Source organism: Crocodylus porosus, unplaced genomic scaffold (genome assembly GCF_001723895.1).
Source record: "Crocodylus porosus isolate Cpor-Errol unplaced genomic scaffold, CroPor_comp1, whole genome shotgun sequence".
NCBI classification, from domain to species: Eukaryota; Metazoa; Chordata; order Crocodylia; family Crocodylidae; genus Crocodylus; species Crocodylus porosus.
Genome location: NW_017728886.1, coordinates 125,303,982 through 125,319,688, shown reverse-complemented (window position 1 = coordinate 125,319,688; position 15,707 = coordinate 125,303,982). Strand labels below are relative to the sequence as shown.

Genomic DNA, 15,707 nt, shown 5'->3' with positions numbered 1-15,707 from the left:
GCTTCTTTTTGTTTCTTCTCAGTGTTGAAGTAAAAATACACTCTTGAGCTGTTTGTGATCTTTTAATGTTTCAAGTTCTGTATTTTTTTTTTTTTTTTAGGGAGGAAAAAACATTTATACTGTGATACTGCATTACATTTCCTCAGTAGTTTTAACTTTTTCATATTCTGAGTTGGCCTTCCTGCCTCCCTCCCTCTTAAGATGCTTCAGACCAGGCTGGCTTGGAGCTTCATGGGGTGATCCTGAGCGTAAGACTCCTCGGCTTCCTATCTCTTTTCTTTCCTGACTCCCACCTGTCTAAAGCTCTCCTGCTTCTGTTTATCTCCCTTTCTGATTTTTTTTTCTTGCACTTTTGCAGTGTTTTTTCTTCTTATTCTCTGCTCTCTGTTCCCTCCCCCTCTACTTCTGGTTTCTCTGTCTGAGTTGCATCTGTCTACTTTACAGCTTTCCTCTTGCTGTTTCATTTTCTTTCTTTCTTTTTTGCTTGTTTGCTGTGGGGAGTTATCTTTTTCTGTATCTTGACTTTTGAGATGTGCTCTTAATCCACTCCCCTCCCCCTTTTCTTTTTCTGTTTCACTCCTCCTTTCCCCCCTCTGGGTGCTTACCCTCCCTTCCTGCTTTTTATGGCTGCATTCCCAGACACTTATCTCTATATTTAATATACACATTTTTTTCTTCTCGTTCTCTTAGTTTTAGGTTTCGAAACTAACCCTGTTCTAGCAGGAATGGCTGCTCCTACACTCAGCAGCTGGCATGGGGATGCCTCTCAAAACCCCCCCTTAACCATGGCTTGAGGGTTGATACCTCTCCTTATGTCAGGGTTGAGGGCTGCATAGGTGCCCTAGCAGATCTCTTGGGGCAGTGTAACGTATGTTACAGAGGTCATGTTAACACGGTCCCAGTGATTTACCTGAGCGCTCCCACCCTGGTCAACAGGGTGTGCACAGAGGGCCTGGACATCATAGGCATACACTATCTTGTCATGCCCCTAGACACCCAGGCAGTGAGGGTGGTGATTTCCAACATGCTCCCATACCTGTCCGACCGGGAGCTGTCCAAGGGGACTTGACCTTTATGGGGTTCCTCTGAGTCCCTTTCGCTGACTGACGATCAGAAGGAAGGACCGAAATCTGAAGCATGTCTTGTCCCTTCGAAGACAGGTTTTCATGCTCCTCAGGGAGGGCCCCCAGTTTCTGCCTCACTCCTTGAACCTCATGTTCAGCAGGCAGAAGTTTTTGATTTATTTTTTTTCCTTGGGGGGAGACCACATGTTTCCAGTGTGGTAGCTCTTCCCATGTAACAGCTCAGTGCCCACAGGAGAAAACAGCTGGAACATCGGTAACTGCAGCAGCGCCGAAAGATGGCGCATCCACTTCTGGGATATGGGCCCCACCCTGTGAGGCCAGGATCTCTTCCTGACCTGCTTTCACCCCTGTTCCATCTGAGGGGGCTGGGGTCTCCAGTGTGAGAGCACCACCTAGCTGAGGGGTTGGTACTACTATCCAGCCCTCTCCCTTACCCATCCCACCTAGGGTGCCTGCCCCAACCACCGGCTAAGGCAGCTGGGGTGGCTGGTGACTGTGGTATCAGGGCCCTGTTGGATGATGGGGCTTAGGCCTCCTCCTAGCTGCCTTTCACTGTGGCCTTGTCGGAGGTGTTTGACCCCGGGAGAGGTCTGGCCCATCCCCTATGAAGAAAAACAAGGAGAGGAAGATGGAGGGGGCCTCTCAGGACACCCCATTCCCACCAGGACCTACCTTGGCCAGTGCCAGGGGGGCCCCCTGCTAAAGAGCCTGACCCTGCTCTGGCTGTCATACTGCATTGCACATGGCTGTGGACAGGGATGATTTGGTGGTGGGAGAGGCAATGGTGGGGGTAACCAACCCTTGCTACACTCATGGCAGCCACAATTGGCACTTTTTTAATGTTAATGGCTGTCGAGATCCGGTGAAATGGGAGGCCATCCTGGAGCTCCTGTGCCAGAAGCAGCTAGCTGTTGCCTTCCTCCATAAAACACATTCTGATGGGCTCAACCAGGTGGCTTGGCATGCTGTCTGAGGCCACTTGTTCCTGAGCCGTGGCACCACCATCAGTGCCAGAGTCATGACTCTCTTATCACTGCAACTACAGCTTGCGGGGGTGTGAATCAGGGTGACCGCCCTGGGCCCTGCACTTTGGTGGTCCTGCGGAGCTGGGTGGAGCGGTTGCAGCAACTCTGTGCCGCTGGCTTCACGTCTGACTGTTCACTACCCCCTCACCCTGCTGCTGCTGATAGCAGCGGTAGCTTCTTTGGGTCTGGGGAACATGGGATCAGAGTGGGGGCGGGGTGCTGCATGGGCTGTTTTGCTCCAAGCCCCGCATCCTGCTTGGGTTGGCTCTGACAGCTTGACATGGTGATGGTATGGGAGGTCATCCCCCCACCGCCTGCTTACTGTCTGTGTACCCCTAGTACAACAGTACCTGCTACTCGTCAATGTCTATATCCCACTGATGGTCAGGAGTGGGTTGCTTTCTTTGAGACCTTGGCTGCCCTCCTGCATGATGCTAATGAGGATGATGACCTGCTCCTCATAGGTGGGGACTTTAATTGCACCATTAACACCTCGCTCGACTGCACGGGGCCTGAGTCTCGCCTGCTGTCAGCCCGCAAGATGCAGTCTGCCCTGGAGACCACAGACCTTGTTGACATCTGGCGAGCCCTGCGTTCTGACATATGCCAGTACGCCGGGGCCAGGACAAGTGCTAGTGGTCTCACCATGGCTTTCCTTGACCGCCTTTGTCACCAGGCACCCTCTGCCACTCCTGTACCTTACTGGTGCTTCAACGTCAGCCTCCTTCAAGACTCCTACTTCTGGGACTGCTTTTGTCCACTTTTGGTGGGGCTGGGAGGCTGCAAGACTGAGCTGCTACTCTGGGAAGTTGTGGTGGGATGTGGGCAAGGTACAAATCTGGGCTTCTTGCCAGCAGTACACCCAGATGGCCACAAATGAACTGCACCACTGTTATATGAGAGCTGGAGGAGGATGTGGTAGAGCTTGAGGCTGCCCTGCTGGCTGCCAACAGTGATGCAGTGCTGCATGAGAGCCTCTAGTTCCACAGGGAATGCCTGCATGACTTGGCCAAGAACTGGCTGAAACCAATGCTCCAACCCACTGCTGCTTCAACCTGGAGCAGCAGCGGGCAGCGAGCAAAGTCTTAGATCAACTCAAGACCCCTCAGGGCTAGGTAATTACAGACTTGAGGGAAATACATGAGCACATGGTCACCTTCTGTCACGACCTGTTTATGGCTGAGCCATCCTTCCCAGAGGCCACACAGGAACTCCACAAGGGCGTGCCACATCTCTGTGCCCTGAAGGCCAGCGAGCCTGAGTAGGAATTGTCTCTTGAGGAGCTGGCAGCCTCCATGGCTGGCCTCACCTCTGGCAAAGCCCAAGGCCTCAACGGGTTACCTGCCAAGTTCTACAAGACCTTCTGGCCTCTCCTTGGCTCCTGTCTCCTGTGTGTTTTCCAGGAGAGCTTGCCAACAAGATCCTGCCGAACAGCTGCCACTGAGCAGTGCTCACGCTGCTGCCTAAGAAGGGAGACCTTGGCTGCATTAAGAACTGGTGGCTGGTCTCCCTGATGTGTGCGGACTACAAGATTCTGGCCAAAGCACTGGCGACCTTTCTCCACTCCCTTGTGGCCTCTGTCACTGGGCACGAGCAGAACTATTGTGTGCCGGGCAGGACAATCCAAGATGACCTGTTCCTGCTGAGTGACCTACTCACAGCCAGAAAACTCTTCAGCCTGGACATTGGCCTCATCTCTCTGAACCAGGAGAAAGCCTTTGACTGGGTGAACCACGTCTACCTCTTCCAAACCCTGGAATACTTTGGCTTCGGGTCCCTCTTCACTGGGGCCCTCCAGGTCTTGGACCAAGACAGCTCCAGCCTGCTCAAAGTGAACAGCATGTTCTGCACCCCATACCTTGTGCTCAGGGACATCCATCAAGGCATGTCCCCTGTTGGGCGTGCTCTATGCTCTAGCCATTGAGCTGCTGCTGCATGCGCTGTGGTACTGCCTGAGTAGTATGGCCCTGCCATCAGCCATGGGCCTGTCGTTTGGCCCTCCACTCTGGCTGTCAGTGTATACAGATGATGTTACCATTTTCCTCAACACCCAGGAAGGTATGTGGGCCCTGATGGACTGCCAGTGAGCCTATGAGTGTGCCTCCTTGGCCCGTATCAACTGAGCCAAGAGTGATACCCTGCTACTTAGTACATGGACCAGTGTGACACCCAGATTTGCCAGGGGGCCTCAGCTGGTGATAGGAGGGCCTCAAGGTCCTGGGCACATTCCTGGAGCAGCTGACCTTCATGGCACGCAACTGGGATGGCCTTGAGGAGGGGGTAGAAGCCCACTTAAAACAGTGACGCTGGTGCTTACTCGGCCTCTCTTAGCATGGGCATGTCCTCATTGCCAACAGCCTGGTGGCAGTGACCCTGTAACACTGGTGCCCTATACTCAACCCACCACCAGACCTACTCAAGAGGCTCCAGCACCTCCTGGTAGGTTTTTTTTTTTTTTTTTTCCTGGGATGGGAGCCACTGGCCATCCCACGAGCCGTCCTTTACCTACCTGTCACTGAGCGGGGGGCAGAGCCTGGTCGATTTGGTGAGCAAGGAAGCTGCCTTCCTCCTGCAAGCCATTCAGTGACTCCTATGGTGAGGAGCACCTACCCTGGCAACAACTGGCATGCTAATTCCTGCAGAGGGTGGGGGCCCTCAGCTTCAACCGGGAGCTCTTCCTGCTGGACCTCACGTTTTTGAACTGGGTATGGCTTCTGGCCTTCTACCAAGGTGTGGTATGAGCCTGGCAGGCCACCTTCCACTTCCAGCCCTGGGCCTGTCACCTGCGTTTCCCACAGCTGCTGAGGGAGCCCCTGGTATGCAACTCAGCCCTGTGGCGCCCTGTGCTGAGCTTGGCCTCTGCCAGCCTCGTAGCTGCCCCCATCCAGGCACGTATCCCCCACCTCAGTGATTTTCCCTGACCCTGCTTGGTTGGTCTGGCTGTCACCTGAGACCCTGACCGTCCACCTAGGCATGCGCTCCATCCGCAACATGGGCTGTCTCCCACATGACATCCGGGCTGCCCCCTCACTGGAAGCAACAGCCACCTTGGATGACCATCTCTGGGCATGTCAAATCCCCTGAATCACAGATGCCCTAAGCAAGGCTTTTCCCACGCTGCCAGTCACCTGGCCGTGGCCAGCAAGCTGGCCAGTGGGCCTGGCATCTTGCTGATGCTCCCCATGCCTCCCAACAGTGACATGAGTTGCCCCTTTACTTCTCAGTTGTGTAGAAGACATTATGCATGGTGGTTCATGCCCGGCTGCTGACAAGCTGCCCTGGTTACACAGTGGTGATGGCGCCTGGAGCCACCAGATTCCGCACCAGCCCACCTGGCTTGGCGCACATTGTATAAGCCACCAAGAAGACTGGCAACTTGCAGTGGTGTTTGTTGCATGGCATCATAAGCACTGGCAAGTTTGTGTCTCACTTTGATCCAGTCACCTTGACAGCCTACCCCTCTTACCCTGGGGCCATTGAGGAGCCCTCTTTCATGCCTTCCTCGACCGTCCCCACCTGTAGCCGCTCTTTGCCCTTAAGCTGCTGCTGCGGGTACTGGGCAGGAGCCTCTTGGAGAACATCTACTTGTGCTCCTACCCATACTGGGTGGCTGAGTGGGGTGCTGTCTGCCTGGCCAAGTTTCTGCTGCATCTGGCCAAGATGGCCATCCTCAAGAGCTGCCACAACCAGCTTGCCAGGACTGGTTCAGATGATGCCCTGTGGCTTTTCAAGCTCCTGGTGCAGGCACAAGACCTGGTGTGCGCGCGCCTCTTGGTGGAGTTTGAGCATGCTGTACTCTGGCAGGTGGTGCCTGCATTTGAGCTGTGCTGGGCCGTTGAGGGGGCATTGTGCCATGTGGAGGACGGCCATCTTCAGTATGCACTCTGATGTCATTACCTGTCCAGGCAACTAGGCAGGCTCGGTGGTGGACTGTGACTCCAAGCTCACGTTGTGGCCTGGGCCCTCACCAGGCTGCTTCTTGCTTTTTTCTTTGTGTGAGTAGTTGGAGGTTTTGTTTTGTGTACTAATGGGTAGAACAAGGTAGGAATTGTTTGTTTATAGAGGGCTTTGGTCTGTATAACCGTGTGGCCGGGTGTCCCAACCACATAACATCTTGTTAGGTACAATGAGTAATACTGTGAAGGTGTCTGTCATAGCATGATGTTATGAATGTACTGGCATGGTGTGTATGGTTTGATGGTGATTTGGTGGTCTTTGCTTTGTATATTTGACTTGGACCCCAGAGGGGCCAGCTTTTTGTACACTGGGCCCCTGAATAAAGTAGCTAAAAAGTCAAAGTTCTGCCATCCTTCCTCACAAAACTCCTTTTCTTTCTTTCAGAAAATATGTGGGCATACCTGGCGATTTATTGGGGTTTTGGATTTTTGTTGTTGAAAACTGACCAAACCATTTTCTCGAATAAATATTCTGAGCTCTTTTAGACCTCTTTACTTATTTTGCTGATCATAATTTTTGTTGTTCTTTATTAGAAAATTTAATCTACTGTTTATTTTCAGGCACAAGACATACTGTAATTTTGCAAATTTATGTGATGCCTTTATTTCAAGAGACCTCCTAACACATTCCATATGAACTCATGTAAGACTCTCTGGCAGTTACTTTTACTGTAGAATTGTCTGTGGTCAAGGTATGAGGAAATATATTTTCTGGCAATGTCATGCAGTTATAAAGCAAGTTTTTCAGTTATGTATTTAGAGTTAAAACGATATGTATATGGAAGTTCTTTCAAGAATGACTGACTGTAGAACAGAGTTCCTGTTATCACCCAGGCATTATATTTTTCTCTTACTCTGCATATGGCCTAGTACTGGCACTTATGTTCACATTAAATTTAGTACCACTACTATTAGAATAGACCCACTAGAAATCATCCAAGTAAAGTGTTGTAAAATTAGGCCCACAGTGAACTGTGGCCTCTTGGTTTGTAGGTATATATCTGATAAGAAAGTATCATAATTCTTATAATTAAAAAGTAGGTTTACTCAGTTCATCTATTAAAAAAATATGTATATTTTGTACATGCATTTTATTTGGATCTAATGATCTGAAGTACAGTAGCATTTATGTAACAGGTCCTGAAATACTTTCTATTGAAAATCCTGTGAAAGAAGATTCAGTTCTGACTACTGACAACTGGAACCCTGTAGAACCCTACTGAAATCCTATTAAAATTCAGCTTAACTTTTAATGGGGGAACCCTTGGGTTACTGATTTATTGTTAGTGTTATGAGATTCTCTAGCTTTTCCTTAGACAGTTCTTAAACAAAGCCAAAGTATTTTACTTGATAGAAATACTGTGGAGCTTCTTTCCGTTCAGAATCATCATTATGGCTTCTAAAATGAACTTTGTTAAGATTCAAGGATATATAAACAGTGACACACATCATAGAGGCCTTCCATTATAAGATACATGCCATCTGTGAACCATGGTATCTTTATAGGAATCTTCAGTGAAACCCAATATCTTCATGCTAAATAATGGAGTAGTTGTTGTTGTTCATCATTCAGAGATGTAATAGTAGATGAAAGCTTATGTGAGGATTATTAGACTGTGACACAATTGAAATGCCTTTCAAACCAGATGTTTGGTTTTTAGTTTTAATACCTGTCCATTTATGTAGCCAGTGTAATGTATTTAACAATAGCCCATCGTCTGAGAGTGCAGAGCTGTCAAAGGAAGTGAAATTTGCTTATGCACTAGGTTGAAGCTATGAAAGGCTCTATCTTGGTTTCAAAACTGTAGATACTTCAAATCTTAGTATAATCAGAGAGAGGAGTTGCATCCAAATTTACTTGCTAGTCATGGCTTTCAAGATAAGGATTTTGTCATTGCAGATGGTAAGCATCTGAACTAGGAACTCTTAATGAAGGAGGAAAGGAAAGAAGAGAGATTTTATCACATTTCAGTTATTTTGGATATAATCTGAGAGAAATGTGAGCATTTAACTATATTGTTAACTATATTGGGTTATCTCCTGAAAAATGTACTCTGGGGAGCAGTAAAAATCTACACCATTCTGTCATCTTTGTCCTTGTATGATTAGTTGATTTTTGTTTTGCTTTTTCTCCTTCCCAAAGATAACTGCACAGAAGCAAGTGTTAAAAAGACTTCTGTCTGCTAGTAAGATAGAACCTACCTGACAACAGAAATGCCTTGATTCGAGAAGTATTACTTCAGCAGAGTATAGTCCTTATTGAAGGAGTCTCTCTTTAAACACAGGTGGAAAAGTGCTGCTCCATGAAGGATTGTGTAACCATTTTCAGTTGAATAGGTATGGAGATTTGCCTACAGTGCAAATCTGTGTATGAAATTGAAGATGGTATAAATTGGTGTAAGCCCACTGGATAACTAAACCTACGTGACCTGTTCAGGGCCAGGCATCGGCAACATTTGTGGGCAAACTGCCAAAAACACCCGTAACCTTGACTTATAAAATGCCAGGGCAGATGGTGGGAGAGCAGATGAGGGCCCAATCCTTGTTGTGGCAGCGCAGCCCTGGCCCCTTCCCTGTCATCCGCCCTGAGGTGCACATACCAAGGAAAATTCTTTCGTATGCCATGTTTTGGCACTCATGCTGGGGTTTACTTATCCCAGGTTTAGGCAAAAATGATATTTCTGGGCATTCTTTGCTTTGATTGGATAATGCCTCCTCATCCCCTTACCATCTTTCCATCCCATCAAGTAGGCCAATATGCAATACTCATGAAGGAGCACAAGCATGTAACAATGTGACCCCATAAAACTGTGGGAGAAGTGATTATTTCTCTCTGTTCAGCACTGGTGAGGCCACATCTTGTACTGTCTGGTTTTGGGCTCCCTGCTACAGAAAGGATGTAGACAAATTGGAGAGAGTCCAGCAGAGGCCAATGAAAATGGGAGGGGGTTGTGGCAGATGACTTGTGAGCAGAGGGTAGACTTATTTAGTCTTGAAAAGAGAAGACTGAGAGGGGATTTAATAGCAGCCTTCAACTATATGAAGGGTAGCAAGTTGCAGTAAGGGAAGTTTAGGTTAGATATTGGGAAAACTTTTTCACTAGGAGGATAGTGAAACACAGGAATAGGTGCCATCTCCCTGCCAGCTAGTCCTGCATTGAGCAGTGGGTTGGACTAGATGACCTCCCGAGGTCCTTTCCAATCCTAATTTTCTATGATTTCTATGAATTTTATATAATAAAGCCCCTGGTTTTGTTACTTTTATAGTGAAGTAGCACTTTTCATCTGCAAGGAAGGCCACTGTTGTCAATGGAATACTTGGGAAGCCCAAAGGTAATAAACTTCTACCTCAATTTATAGAAACAGTTTCTCCCAGATGTTTCAAACCTTTTTATTGTCATTTTTGTACCCCTTCTTGACATGTATAATTAAAGGGTTCATTGCTTATTTAGTGAGTGGGAAAGAAAAAATGTTTTACAGTGTTTACATTTTTATTGTGTACAGCCAGATGTCACATTATCACACTGCATTATTTTTCTTTGAGATTAATGATGCTTTGTCTGTCTCACAGATGTATGCTAAGCACCTGCCAGTTTAATGTCTGTCTAGGTCAGTGCTTGAGTGAATCTTTTCATTAAATGTGCACTGTAAGAATATTTGCTGTAGATGTTTTTTGTGGAAGAAAAGTGACATGCTATGAAAACATTTTTCATAGTACATGCATGTAATCAGGAAACATCTAGCTTTTCCAGGAAACGTCTAGCATCCCAAACGCATATCCTGTAACTGCAATTGGCACTGTTTGTTATTACAGGAGAAATACATTGCAAACTCTCCATTGAGGCCTTAAAAAGATAACAAGGTAGAAAACGTTGCATGCTATGCATAGGTAGTGGGGTAACTGGAAGACAGCGACAGGTCCCTTTTACCGTTAACCCTGTGTTTGCTAAATTTACTTCTTACACAATCCCATACAGCGCATGGTGAAAAAGCATTGCTTCAGAATTATCTGTGTGTACAAGCAGCCAGATGCTAATAGTAATATAGCAACTTGATTAGTAATTCTGTGGGGGTTTTTTGTACATATACTTTTTTCCTTATCATTTTGGGCAATTATAGCTTCATGCCAGCATGCAGTTTTCCACTAATGTTTAATAAAAGGGAATGACGAAGTAACAAGTCCCTTTTGTATATGCAAGTGCAAACATGTTTTACCTGCATCTCTACATTTAGCTGAACATGGGGAAGATATTATATCACAGTAGAGTGAAAGCAAAAGCATTCTGTGGGGAACACAGGAGTAAGATTGACTACATGAGTATTAGTTTAGCTTAATGATGCTTTATTTCAGAAATAGCTTATTTTTTGGTGGAAAGTTGAGTACTGCAATTTTGACCCAATCAACCAAACAGATCTTTCAAGCTTTTTCTCCTCTGATGGGAAAAATCTACCATGATGTGTAAGGGACTCCTTTGTTAGAGAAGGAAGCTAGTGCAGTATGGGGGACTTAAGCCAGGTAGGTTGCCTGTACCACAAGTGGGAATGTGGTTAGTAAGCAACAGCTATAACTCTGTTTTCAGATATGAACAGCTTTTTTTTCAGGTATTCAGTTCAGTTTTCTTGCGAAAAGCAGACAGTTCTTGAAAAAATATAATGTAGTTAACACCTAAACTTTGTTTAGAGAGAGAGAGAATCTTCATGACCAGATCTGACTGTTTCTTGACTCATTCCAAGTTCAGTATTCTGCTTTCGCTACCTGTCTCCTCTCCATTTTGGGCTGGCTGGAAAGGCACAAAGTGCTAATTGCCAATAGTACAGAGCTCTCGGGTAAGTGGTGCTAATGCTTAGACTGATACTTTTAGACACATTCTGTCCATTGTTTTGAACTCCCATATTATTCCAAATCTCCATGGACTGCTGCCACTCCTTCGCCAGATGCTCTCCTAGTAATATGCATCTCTCCCAACTGAAAGAAAGAGTAGCAACCCAGCCATCCTGAGCAGATTCCTCATGCTGCCCTTTGCTGACATATCCTTTTGCAGCAGTTACAACACATTTAGAAACATGAAATGGTTTAGAGAGGATTCTAAGGTAAATGCTGATACACCCAAAACCATGTCCTCCAGATATTTTGGCAAACGTAACTTAAAAGTTTGAAAATGTAGCCAATTTTTTATTTTTCTACTTACAAACCTGAATCTAGTTAACCCACACATTATCAATCATGTAAGAAGGAAAGATCATAGGAAAAGGAGTCTTGTTTTTCAAGGTGGTTTGTGGTGCTCTGCAAAATGAGAATACCTCTGTTCCCACCTTTTCATCCATGTGGGAATGACCCTTAAACAGTACTTCTCCCAAATTGTGGAGGAATAGTATTCTTTCTTCTATGAGGTGATAGGGTTACAGATCACATGACTGTCTAGTATATTGACAATCACTAAGGAAAATCCTGCTTTCCATCGCTCTATACAGGCTGGGGAACTCCCTTCTCATCAGTGCAGAGGCAGAAAAAGATCTTGGAGTCATTATTGATGCCAAGATGAACATGGGCCGGCAGTGTGGGGATGCAGTCAGAAAGGCCAATGACACCTTGTCATGCATCCACAGATGCATCTCAAGCAGGTCCAAGGAGGTGATACTCCCCCTTTGTGGTACTGGTCAAGCCGCAGCTGGAGTACTGCATCCAGTTCTGGGCGCCGCACTTCAGGAGGGATGTGGACAACATGGAGATGGTCCAGAGGAGGGCCACTTGCATGGTCAGGGGGCAGCAAGACAGGCCCTACGAGGACAGGCTACGGGACCTGTTCAGTCTCTACAAGAGGAGGCTGAGGGGGGATCTAGTGGCCATTTATGAACTAGTCAGGAGGACCAGCAGGCATTGGGGGAGTCCCTGTTCCCCCCAGCACTGCCAGGAGTGACAAGAAATAATGGTCACAGGCTGGCAGAGGGTAAATTCAGATTAGACTTCAGGAGGTGCTACTTCACTGTCAGGGCGGCTAGGATCTGGAACCAACTTCCAAGCAAAGTGATGCTGGCTCCTACCCTGGGGGTCTTTAAGATGAGGCTAGACAATCACCTTGCTGGGGTCATTTGACCCCAGTACTTTTTCCTGCCATGGCAGGGGGTCGGACTTGATGATCTGCTCAGGTCCCTTCCAACCCTACCACCTATGAAACTATAATGGTCCTGCAGTGGTCAATAGATTTTTTTGTTTGTTTGTTTGTCTTCAGTTTGCTTTGGTCTAAATGTTATGTCTTTTCTTTTAACTGGCGAGATTAATTTTGTCCCCATTGACTGTAGCTAGAGATAAGTGTGCATATTTGACATATACAGTTAATTGTTTAGGCCTCCTCTACATATGCAGGGAAAAGGGTGATGAGATCTAATGCATGATCCACACAATCACACTACCAGGCATGCCACATGCTAGATTGCATTGTGCCTTATTTCCAGTGCAGGTGGAGCCTGATCTTGCCGCCCCCTGCCCCCCCTCTCTTTGTACTAGCAAGAAGCAAGTTTCCATGGCTGGGAGCTGCCTCAGGTGAGGGGCTCCCAGCAGCAGGGGCACCCTATGCACCCATGAGCTTGGGAGATTGCAGCAGCCACGATCCCCTAGCCTGAAGGATTTTATGCACCCCTTGGGTAGCCTTGCCCTCAGGCTACTGGTACCTAGCTAGGACCCATAGTTGTCAGTTCCTGGGGCTGAGATTCCCTTCAGTTGCTGGACTCCCAGGTCCAGCTGGGCATGGGACACCCCTGCAGCTGTGAGACCCTGCTACACATGCAAATTTAAAGCTCAATAGCAACTAGCTATAAAGTTAGTACACAGTTTTTAGGCCTGGCTACGGCTGGTAGGAGCTTTGGCATGATAGCTATTTTTCATGCATAGCTTGTCTTAAGGCAATTCCACAATTAACCAGTTAATTCCACAATACCTTTAACATAGAGGGGCCTTAGTAACATGCTTTGAGATCTGCTGAAAAACAATGCAAGAATGAAGTATTGTTACGGCTGAGAAATTTGGCACACACTGTTGCTCCAATGTGCTGTTCTTTCTTTTGTGTGGGTGTATTAATAAATTCTAAAATACTATAGATTCTTTATCTGGGAATTGAATAGAAGTTGGACATAGAAAGTAGTATAATTTTCTTGTTGTTTTAGCTATTTCTACTCTAAAGATATAGAGCGTGTTCCATAAGCCTCAGATCAGTGGATCTGAGACGGGAAATTCAGGTAAAAGCCAGGTATTTGTTATTCGTATCTAGTTCACACTGAAACGTCAGTTAGATTTAGTCAAAATTAGTCATTAAATTTTAAATTAAAATGTGTCCTTTCAGTTAATGTCATATTTATCTTGGATTTTGAAGAAGAACATGAAGTGGGAGCTCAAATGTTATGGCAAAAATTAAGTCTCATAAAAACAGTATTCTACAGTCTGTATTTTAGGGATTAGCTTTTTTTTCTCTTTATCACAACAGCTTGCATTTTGTCTTTTTTTTTTTTTTAACATCACGATATATTCAAGTTTTTCAAGTATCTTGATTGTATTGCTGAACTGTTTGATATGCATAAATACTAAGACCAAAGCATTCAAGATTCAAATGTTAATAGCTTCCAAACATACATTTTAAAATAGAAGTTTTAAGTCAGTTTGGTAATGTAATCGCACATATTTTTATATTATAGTCTTCTGCAAATGGAAGTAATTGATTTTTACTAAAAGAAATGTTAATACCTAATAATCTTCATGATTCCTAGTGGTCTACAGGAACTGGAATTTGTTGTGTGGGAAATTGAGAGAGTTATCTGACTAGGAACAACTTGTAAAATTTTGAAATTTCCTGAAGAATAAACTTCTGAAAAGAATTATTACAAGTCAATTGAAATGTTATTTATTTTTATTTTTAATGTATATAACTTAAATACTTTAATATTAATATATAACATTTTAAAATTAAACATCCATTTGAAAATCAAAATGTTTTAAAGTTGAAATTAAGATATTACCGTAGAAAGTGTATGTTTTCCATTGGATCATTCTATTCTATTCTATTCTATTTCATTTCCATGCCAGTTGTGTCTGTCTAGAAACCAGTCGGCTACAGGCTTCAGTGACAGGGTCACATACTTTGCAGACAGAGTTCAGGGTTGGGAAGCTCAATCATATCTGTTTTATAAATCAGTTTCAGATGTTGCTGCCCACTTTCCACTGATGTTGAGGGGCTGCTGGAGAACCTGACCTATGTTTGTCCTGGCTTTTAAAAGTCAGCAGGGTAAGATTGGGGTTATTGCTGGTGGGGGGTTATCTGCAGTAGTCCACCCCTACTCAGAATGCCATCACTTGATGCTGGCTAGCTAATGCCCCATTTTGAACCTTCCCTTTTTGGGAAGGTCACTGAATGGGCAGTCACCTGACAGCTCAAGGCACATCTGAACACTAACCTGGACCCTGTCAGCCTGGCTGTTGTTCTGGGTATAGTATGGGGACAGAACTTTTGGCCTTGGTTGACCATCTTTGCCTGTAGATTGTCAGGAGAAATTTTATCGTGTTTGTCTCATTAGATGTTTTCAGTAGCCTTTGATCACGAAGTGCTGATAATATATTTACATGGTCTGGTGGGTATTTCTGGGAATGCTTTTACCTAGCAGGAAATTCCTTGAGGGTGGTGAGGGGTAAGTGCTCATCCTTTCAGGACCTCTCCTGTACAGTCCACCGGAGCTCCATCTTGTTACTGTTCCTGTTGAACAAGTATCTGAGACCACTGGTCAAGAGTGAGAGGAGATTTGGAGTCCTCACTGATATTAGTTTGTTGATCACACCTGTGTGTGTGTGTGTGTCTCTCTCTTTTTTTTTTTGTTTAGTTTTTGTGGCTGAACCTGTCCCTGCAGTCTTGGTCCTTACCCAGCTCCTGGTTATATTGGTACACCCACATTCAATCCACAAATCTGCAGCTGAATTGAGACAAAACCGAAGGTACGGTGGTTGCAAGACCCCATAACTTGGAGAGACAAAGATAACTCATTCATGGGGTCCAGCCCCTACCTTGTCCCTCAGGTTTGCTTCCTTAAGGTGCTCCTGCATCTTCTGCTGTACTTTTTCAGGTTGTGGTAGTGGCTAGGAGTACCTTTCACCAACTTCATATAGTGAGAAGACTGCAACCCTTTCTTTCAGACTGTAATCTGGCCACCATTGTCAATATTTTCATATTGTTGAGGCTAGACTACTGCTGTGAGTACTATGTGGGCTGATGTTTACAACGGCCTGGACGCTACAGTTGGTGGAGAATGTGGCAACCTGTCTTTTGTTGGGGTTGGGTCACAATCAGCACATTGCTGGAGTGCTCCAGAGTCTGCACTGGCTTCCAGTAGCTTTCTAGGCAGAATTCAAGGGACTAGTTTTAACTTATAAGGTTCTACATGGTATGGGCTTTGCTTGCTTAAGAGACTGCTGCCTTCCAGCAGTCTCTTAAGCAAGCATTCCAGCATGCCAACTAAAGTTAGCCAAGACCAGCCTCCTTTTGTGCACAAAATTTGTTTGGCAAAAGCATGTGGGAGGTCATTTGAGCTAGTCAACTGTCAGTGCTCCCTCCCCTTGGTATTGTCAGAGCCCAGACATCTTCCATTGTATACCTTTATTTGGGT

The 15,707-nt window shown here is 45.7% G+C and overlaps 1 long non-coding RNA gene across 1 annotated transcript; it reads right to left on the bottom strand.

Annotated features, from left to right (window-relative positions):
- Window positions 1-1,130: 1,130 nt before the first annotated feature.
- LOC109324279 lies at window positions 1,131-3,244 on the bottom strand. The gene is made up of 3 exons (XR_002104899.1): window positions 3,234-3,244; window positions 2,251-2,253; window positions 1,131-1,211 (listed from the first exon to the last, which is right to left on the bottom strand). It is a non-coding gene; the product is annotated as an uncharacterized LOC109324279 (long non-coding RNA).
- Window positions 3,245-15,707: the final 12,463 nt, after the last annotated feature.